The sequence below is a fragment of the Coffea arabica genome, chromosome 4c (assembly GCF_036785885.1).
Source record: "Coffea arabica cultivar ET-39 chromosome 4c, Coffea Arabica ET-39 HiFi, whole genome shotgun sequence".
Taxonomy (NCBI): Eukaryota; Viridiplantae; Streptophyta; class Magnoliopsida; order Gentianales; family Rubiaceae; genus Coffea; species Coffea arabica.
The window spans coordinates 39,960,459-39,970,608 of NC_092316.1; positions in this window are offsets into that span (position 1 = coordinate 39,960,459).

Here is a 10,150-nt window from a genome sequence, read left to right on the forward strand (position 1 = left end):
GCTCATAAAATCCATCGCTGATTTATCCTTCATGACAACCCAAAGTGAGGATTATACTAATAAGAAATCCATCAATCATTTGTGATCATAAGGGTATAACCAGTTTTCACATGTTTAGTTATTGTTTCTACCCATATATTGCAAGTTAAAACTTATATGTTGACTAAGTTTTCTTAAGAAATGAGGGTGACAAACTATTTGCTTTCACTAAGATGTGATATTGAATGGATTATATACATTTTGGGCACAATAATAAGACTGATCCTAACCTCTCATTTTCCTTAGCCGCCTCAAAAGCAAAAATCACACCCACTTGATTAGTCCCGAAAGATAAGCTAAGCATTATGCTAAAGTCAAGAAGGATTTTTTTGTAATTTGATATTATTTTGAGAAATTCATCATGAAATTTTCTATATGAGTTTTAAGTAAGACATTTAGATTTCTTCACATTATATGTAAGGAAACACAGTTTCTAACTTTGTTCAAAATAAATGGAGAATCATCCAAACAGATTTTTTCAATCAAATGGGCCCACACTGGGGCAAATTTTTTTTTGTGAGATTCTACAAAATAAGCCCACATTGGGGCAAATTTTTTGTAAAACAGTTGAGGATTTCGAATCAATCATGCTGCTCTTTTCATGAGTAGTAGTTGCATTAATTTTTTTTAAATAAAAAATTTAAGTGCATGTTGTAAGCCCCTCGTGCAGGTATTCATGACTCAAAATGATAAAAAAGCATCTATTGAGGTGGAAGGCTGATACCGGAAAAGAGAAGCAAGAAAAAAGAGGAAAAAGGGCCCGACACTTGGGCAAATTATTGAAAAGATCCCTCTAAAAAAATCAAAAATCCCGAAAAATAAAAAAATCAAAAACCTAAAACCAAAAAAAATCAAAAAAATAAAAAACAGTAAAAAATCAGAAAAGGCAAAAAATCATCACGGCAGACTCGGGTTTAATCCCACTGACCGATTGTCAGAGCATTTTCATTTACACTGCCACTAGCTGTGGCTCAGTCCTACTAATGAGCATTTTATTTTGCATCGCCACTAGCCGTGGGTCAGTCCCACTAGTGAGTATTTTTGTTTGCACTGCTACTAGTCGTGGGTTAGTCCCACTAATGAGCACTTTCATTTGCACTGCCACTAGCTGTGGGTTAGTCCCACTAGTAAGCATTTTCATTTGTATCGCCACTAGCCGTGGGCCAGTCCAACTAGTAAGTATTTTATTTGCACTGCTACTAGCCATGAGTTAGTCCCACTAGTGAACACTTTCATTTGTACCGCCACTAGCCGTGGGTCAGTCCCACTAGTGAGCATTTTCATTTGCACCGCCACTAGCCATGGGCCAGTCCCACTAGTGAGCAGTTTCATTTTCACTGCCACTAGCCGTGGGTCAGTCCCACTAGTGAGCAGTTTCATTTGCACTGCCACTAGCCATATACACTACCACTAGCCGTGGGTTAGTCCCACTAGTGAGCATTTCTTTACCGCCACTAGCCGTGGGTCAGTCCCACTAGTGAGCATTTCATCTTTACAGTGCCACTAGCAGTGGGTCAGTCCCACTAGTGAACATTTTATTTTCATTGCCGCTAAACATGGGTCAGTCCCACTAGCGTGCATTTCATCTTTATTGCCACTAAACATAGGTCGGTCCCACTAGTGTGCATTCCGTTTTAAATTTCCTATTCGGGTCAGTCCGGATTTTAAATTTCCTGTTTCGGGTCAGTCCCGATTTAAATTTCTTGTTCGGGTCAATCCCGTTTTGAATTATTTGTTCGGTTCAGTCCCGTTTTAAATTGCTCATTCGGGTCAGTCTCGTTTTAAATTCCTTGTTTGGATCAGTTCCATTTTAAATTTCTAGTTCGGATCAGTCTCGTATTAAATTTCTCGTCTGGGTCAGTCCCATTTTAAAATTTTTTTTAAATATTTTTTTAAAGGGGTCAGTCCTCATTTCAAAAGCATCAGTCATTCGAGCAGTTTGCAACAAAATAACCACAGGTGAGTATTTGATGTCTACGTCTTTGTCTCGAGTTTCTTCGAAACTCAGACAAAGAGAGGCAAACTGTAGACACTAATTTTTTAATTTAGTTTACTTACTTTTATTTTTATTTTTCATTGATTAAATGTTAATTATTATTCATCTTTAGTTTTTATTTTTTTAAGACATTTTTTTAGCATAAAATTTACTGGAAAAAGGAAAATCTCCACAAAAATATGTTTTAGTTCTTCTAGATTCAGTTTATGAAATTTTTGATGTTTGTTTACCTAATTTTAAAAAAAAAGAAAAAAAAGAAAAAAGGGTTGTTCCATGCGTGCGTGGCAAGCACGCATCAGTTTCTTTCATGCAAAAATGCAAGCAGAAGGTCAGTAAAGAAGAAAAATCGCAGCGGCCATTGTGGTCTAATTTCCATTCATTTTTTTTGGCTTTGTTTCTTCCCATTTAAGCCCTCAATACAAAGCCACATCACTCCTTCAAGATCTATCAAGAGGATTCTAGAAAAACATGAGAATCAAGGGCTCTAAAAATGCAACAGAAATCAGTTTTTCTTCTACCGTCCAAATGAGGGTTTAAGGGGGGTCATTGGATATAAAAAGAAAAATATGAGGACAGCTAGGGGGTTTTTGAGGGCTGGACAAAAGGGAGACCGAGAAGTGAGTGGCGGCTTGGGGTGAGATAGGAGAGCTGCCGGAAAAGAAAAAGGGAGAAAGGGAGGCTGAGCGAGGGAGAAACCGAGAGTGTGAGATAGAGAGTAAGGGTGGAGGCCGGGAAAACAGAGGGGAAGAAAACCAGAAAAAGAAAAAGGATAGATCTTCGGCTAGCATCCCCTGCATCAGCGCTGGAATCTTCCGCGACCCAGTTCGTGGATTTCGTTTGCCAGAACCGTTCGATTTCTGGGAGCCTCTCCTATTTGTTTAGCAGCCTAAGTGCTCTCAGGTAATCGTGGATTCTTCTCAATCTTGGTTTGACACAATTTTATAAGAGATCTGAACCCTTTTATGCATGATTTTCTTCCTTTCCTAAGTTTTGTCGATGCTTGAGGACGATGACTGCAAATCATTCTTTTCCTTTCTTTGGTTGCTGAAGTTGTGACCTGTTTGACGTTCTTGTTTTTGTTTGTCGCTTGACTGGGGATGCCATGAACATGTTTGCTATCAAAGCTGTGTTTAGAATCTTCTTGTTGCAAACTTAGGAACCAAAAAGCTGTTAGCTTTCGTGCTTTCTTTCCCTTGTGAAACTGAATGAGTGTGGTCCGTGGGTTGCAAGTGTTGTTCTTAGTATATTAGAGCAACTTTGAGCCACCGTATCTTGGTGCTCGAAACTCCAATTCTTGTTCTGCTTATTGTGTTGAAAACTTTTATTGTAATTCTAATTGAGTTCCAAATTTCAGAGGCTAGTTCGCATTGTGTGAATTTTGCTGAATTTCCAAACTTTGTCAAAAATCAACCCAAATCTGTCTTGACTTTCCAAAACAGCAACTTTGAGCCAATTTTTGAATACCTTCCAAAAACAAGAAATAAACCACAATTTTCATCACTTTAATTCCTACTAAGCATCAATTAAGCTTCATAAGATGAAGGAGAGAGTTCATACACCACTCACCTAGAACACAAGAGAGAGAGAGCTATTGGTCTCCTTACTTTCCAACAAACTTCACACAACAACTCACCAACACTTCCTTAAGTGATTTGATGGAGCAAAAACAAGTTTCTATGGTTGATTTAGTAGATTGGAGCAAAGCTTGGAGTGTTTTCTTTCTTTTTCTTAGAGAGAGAGGGAGGAAAGGAGAGAGAGAGAGTCGGCCACAATGTGCTGAATGTTTGATGATTTTTGGTGATTTTTAGTTGATTTAAATCAAATGGTAAGACAAGAAATAATGGTCAAAAGTTTCTTCCAACCATTTGGTGACACTTGTCCCTCATGATGACTTGCCTACCTTTTTTTTTCTCTCTCCTCCACCTATCCACTTACTACCTATAAATATCTCTTCACACCCGATAATTTAAACCCAGTATCCAAACTTAACCTAGTTGGCCGAATTTTTCCGAACTTTTCGCACTAGTGGGTCCCACGTCCGATATACATTCTTAATTTCTCAAAAACTAACCGATACTAGAAAAATCATCTAAAACCTATATTTACTCATAAAATTTATCTGGGAAATTTTCTAATAAAGAAAATGTGGAAAAAGACGGGCGATAAATAAAACTCCACTTATGCTTTCTAACATTGTGACACTAGAGGTTTACTAATCCAGAGTTTACTAACCATTTTCAAACTTATTAATCCTCTGTAAACTATAACGAATCCTATTTTTTTCTTGTGCCAAAACACACACTAGAATACCGCATAAACTAGGGTCTTATCGTAAGCAAAGTTAGGGTTTTCAATCTTGGCCGAGATTAGGGTTTCTCCTTAGCCCTAAAACCTTAATTTAACCGTACAAATAATGAATAACCCTAATCTCAACGTACGAACGGACTAGGTCCTCACAATCTCCCCCACTTAAAAGAATTTCGTCCTCGAAATTCCAACTTGCACTAATCAGATCAAATAATCCTCAAAAGCAGTCAAGTACACAACAGGTAATTCCTCAAAAGTTCAACCACACGAGTAGTAGCCGGTCTACAACCACTCAAGTACTCAAATAAGTTCAAAAGCCGGGTTCAAACAAATAAGCTCAAAAGATTATACTCAAATATACATATTTTTACAAAGTCACACTAAAAATATACAAGTTATCCGACATCCGGTTGGTGCAAAATCCATTATTTACGTGAGCACTACGGCTTCAAAAATGTAGTCAATCACCGGGTAACAAATGAAACCAGGCATACTGGTTATAACAAAATAACATGGCAGATATAACAAAATAAACATATCAGATAGTCAAAAGGAAATCCCATCAACGGCCCTACGCGCCTCCCCTACGGAACCTACCTAATCCACTAGCACCGCCCCGGCAGCCCTAGGGTGCAAACCTAAAGAATAGGTCCAAATAGCTAACTTCAATATTAAGTAAGAACCAAATCGATTCACACTGGGACTGGCCATCTCCAAGTGCAATCAACTCAATCCCCACTTTGCCTTATGGAAAAAAATTACAAAAGTCAATATCAAAATCTTAGCATTCAATATTTACCTTAATAGCCAAGTATCCCACAGTCCGGCATCCTAAACTTCAAGCCTAGGATACACTACAGAGATCGGAAGCCTAAGCTCTGATACCAACTGTGACAGTTCTCAGGGTCACATCACGGGGTACCTATCAGCTTGCCACCCGCACGCGGGCATCCCCTACGGAGAGTTTCGCTTCGTGACTCTTCACGAACGAGAGGCTCGGGGCTTTTCCAGACGAAGGACGTAAAGTCCCAACTGTCGGCATATGGCTCTGATACCAACTGTGACGACCCCACTTCTCCCAAGGGCGAACCCAAGGGTATCGGCGGGCCGCCTGCCTAGCTCGCGCCAGGACTCAAAACTTAAAGTTCGAAAGAGCACTAAAAACAATATATACAATCCCAAAAGAGTTATAATTACATTCTCCAAAAGTATCGAGTCAAACTATTACACCCTTATAATTACAACCAAAACTAAAGGTAGACCCTAAGGAGGGTCCTTATACAAACCACCACAATAAAAACAAACATCCTAATTGTCCAACTATGACAAACCAATACTAGTGTAAGTGCCCATAAGTCCCCGCGTCGGCCCCTGCTAAGGAAAACAAAAGGAACGGGGTAAGCTATATGCTTAGTAAGTAAACAGGGGCGAAAGCATAAATTTCACGTAACAGTTACACAATAAGAGTAAAGCAAAAGCAGAAAAGTAACATCACATAATAAGGATACAGGTGGCTCCAAAGCCAACTCATGTGCCATGCGTGATCTCCTGCCGACACTCCGTCGACTGCAAATAATAGTCCGTAGAACTTCACTTGTACACCCACCGACACCTTATCACCCTCACTGGCCAGTCACCTCACAAACTTGCCCGGGCGAACGAAATCACAAACTTGAGCTTGAGTCACAAGCTCGGGTCACAAACTTGGTCACCTTCTCGGTGAACCGGATTCACAAAATTGGTTCATAAAATGAACCTACAAACTTGGTGACCTCAGACTAAGTTGGACTGCCTTCGACCAAGCCCTAACCGGCTCGAATAGTCCAACCAGGTCAAGAGTTCGCCCCAAACTCACAAACTTCACAAAATTATTCAAAATCACAAACTTTGCAAACTTCACAAACTTTATTCGAAAGTCGCCCCGAGCCACAAGCTCAAGGGTTTTGGTTCCAAAAGATTCATATACATATGCCAAGTACAATTATACATTCAAATTAGGGTTTAGGTCGAGTGCGATAAAGTACACCCTCGCCTAAGTGCCCTTTTCACATATCTCAAACACATAGCAAAGAAAACACACCAAACTGGCCTGAATACTTACTCAAAATACCAAAAGTAGTACAAGATTGCTTCGCGCGTGATCGCTAGTAGTGGGCCCCACCGGCTCCAAAGCTCACCACTATCTGAAATACAAGATTTTATCACTTATGTCACAAACGGCTACGAACCGATCCAAAACAAGTAAGACGGCAAAATTGGCACACGTAATTTGCGGAAACGGCAAAAAGGGGCGCACGCGCGCGCGCGGAACGGCAAACGGAAACGGCCACAACTGCCATCTCAAACCGTTTTGGTCAAAAGTTAGGCTAGGAGTATCGGATCAAGGTACATGAGGTACCGTTGCGAAGCTAAGAGGAAGGGCTACAACTTCCCTTTAGACATCTCAACCCAGATCGCAATAGGTATAGGTCAAAAATGCACGAAATAGTGCCAGCTGTTTCATTGCGGTTTACCACACAGGCCCTGTTTGCAAGGCCATAACTCACGGCTCAGGAATCTAAATCAAGAAATTCCAGAGGCATTAGAAAGATGAAATATAAGGTTAAAACTTTGATGTTTTGACCAAGACTTGAATCCACTCAGAACAGAACGAAAATCGAGTGCCAAGGTACTCGTCAGAACTGTCCAGATACAAGGCAGTTCTGACGAGCGATATTGTTTTGATCATAACAGGGGCTACGGCACTCGGATTTCGGCGTACTTTATACCGTTTCGAAGCTAAGATCAAGATCTAAATTTCTTATGAAGGGATCAGCACCCAGTTCGTACGGGATCAAAACCGAAAAATCACGGCAGAAGCTGAAATTCAAAACGTACACAAACCAATGTCTAAAACAGGCCTGAGGGTTTTGTCTATAACTCAGAATACGCTAACTTGTTTGACCTGAAATTTTACAGGCATACTCAGGACTCAAGGGGCTACATTTCCTAAGAAGGCACCAAAACCCAAATCAGAAGTAATCCCAACCAAAATAGCCAATTACTGAAGCAGTTTTCAAGTTCGGGTAAAAACAGGACAGCAAGGGTAATTCCATCTTTTCATGAGCTACGCTACTCCGATTGGCCTGAAATTTTACAGGCACCTCAAACACATCAATACCTACAACTTTCATGTTTTAAGCAAAGGCCAATTCGGCCTCTAACCCTAAGATACAAAACCGGACAGAAATTGGGGGTATGAAACCCTACTTTGCTGAAATTTCCTCCAAACCCAAAATTGCTTGCAATTATCAATCATTTACACTTACTAGAGTTATTAAACCTCATTTCCACACATCACACAAGGCCACCCCATCAAGTTCATAATAAAACAGAAATAATCCCAATAAATTGAAAACTTCATCAATTCATCCAAAAACAAGAAATAAACCACAATTTTCATCACTTTAATTCCTACTAAGCATCAATTAAGCTTCATAAGATGAAGGAGAGAGTTCATACACCACTCACCTAGAACACAAGAGAGAGAGAGCTATTGGTCTCCTTACTTTCCAACAAACTTCACACAACAACTCACCAACACTTCCTTAAGTGATTTGATGGAGCAAAAACAAGTTTCTATGGTTGATTTAGTAGATTGGAGCAAAGCTTGGAGTGTTTTCTTTCTTTTTCTTAGAGAGAGAGGGAGGAAAGGAGAGAGAGAGAGTCGGCCACAATGTGCTGAATGTTTGATGATTTTTGGTGATTTTTAGTTGATTTAAATCAAATGGTAAGACAAGAAATAATGGTCAAAAGTTTCTTCCAACCATTTGGTGACACTTGTCCCTCATGATGACTTGCCTACCTTTTTTTTTCTCTCTCCTCCACCTATCCACTTACTACCTATAAATATCTCTTCACACCCGATAATTTAAACCCAGTATCCAAAACTTAACCTAGTTGGCCGAATTTTTCCGAACTTTTCGCACTAGTGGGTCCCACGTCCGATATACATTCTTAATTTCTCAAAAACTAACCGATACTAGAAAAATCATCTAAAACCTATATTTACTCATAAAATTTATCTGGGAAATTTTCTAATAAAGAAAATGTGGAAAAAGACGGGCGATAAATAAAACTCCACTTATGCTTTCTAACATTGTGACACTAGAGGTTTACTAATCCAGAGTTTACTAACCATTTTCAAACTTATTAATCCTCTGTAAACTATAACGAATCCTATTTTTTTCTTGTGCCAAAACACACACTAGAATACCGCATAAACTAGGGTCTTATCGTAAGCAAAGTTAGGGTTTTCAATCTTGGCCGAGATTAGGGTTTCTCCTTAGCCCTAAAACCTTAATTTAACCGTACAAATAATGAATAACCCTAATCTCAACGTACGAACGGACTAGGTCCTCACAATCTCCCCCACTTAAAAGAATTTCGTCCTCGAAATTCCAACTTGCACTAATCAGATCAAATAATCCTCAAAAGCAGTCAAGTACACAACAGGTAATTCCTCAAAAGTTCAACCACACGAGTAGTAGCCGGTCTACAACCACTCAAGTACTCAAATAAGTTCAAAAGCCGGGTTCAAACAAATAAGCTCAAAAGATTATACTCAAATATACATATTTTTACAAAGTCACACTAAAAATATACAAGTTATCCGACATCCGGTTGGTGCAAAATCCATTATTTACGTGAGCACTACGGCTTCAAAAATGTAGTCAATCACCGGGTAACAAATGAAACCAGGCATACTGGTTATAACAAAATAACATGGCAGATATAACAAAATAAACATATCAGATAGTCAAAAGGAAATCCCATCAACGGCCCTACGCGCCTCCCCTACGGAACCTACCTAATCCACTAGCACCGCCCCGGCAGCCCTAGGGTGCAAACCTAAAGAATAGGTCCAAATAGCTAACTTCAATATTAAGTAAGAACCAAATCGATTCACACTGGGACTGGCCATCTCCAAGTGCAATCAACTCAATCCCCACTTTGCCTTATGGAAAAAAATTACAAAAGTCAATATCAAAATCTTAGCATTCAATATTTACCTTAATAGCCAAGTATCCCACAGTCCGGCATCCTAAACTTCAAGCCTAGGATACACTACAGAGATCGGAAGCCTAAGCTCTGATACCAACTGTGACAGTTCTCAGGGTCACATCACGGGGTACCTATCAGCTTGCCACCCGCACGCGGGCATCCCCTACGGAGAGTTTCGCTTCGTGACTCTTCACGAACGAGAGGCTCGGGGCTTTTCCAGACGAAGGACGTAAAGTCCCAACTGTCGGCATATGGCTCTGATACCAACTGTGACGACCCCACTTCTCCCAAGGGCGAACCCAAGGGTATCGGCGGGCCGCCTGCCTAGCTCGCGCCAGGACTCAAAACTTAAAGTTCGAAAGAGCACTAAAAACAATATATACAATCCCAAAAGAGTTATAATTACATTCTCCAAAAGTATCGAGTCAAACTATTACACCCTTATAATTACAACCAAAACTAAAGGTAGACCCTAAGGAGGGTCCTTATACAAACCACCACAATAAAAACAAACATCCTAATTGTCCAACTATGACAAACCAATACTAGTGTAAGTGCCCATAAGTCCCCGCGTCGGCCCCTGCTAAGGAAAACAAAAGGAACGGGGTAAGCTATATGCTTAGTAAGTAAACAGGGGCGAAAGCATAAATTTCACGTAACAGTTACACAATAAGAGTAAAGCAAAAGCAGAAAAGTAACATCACATAATAAGGATACAGGTGGCTCCAAAGCCAACTCATGTGCCATGCGTGATCTCCTGCCGAC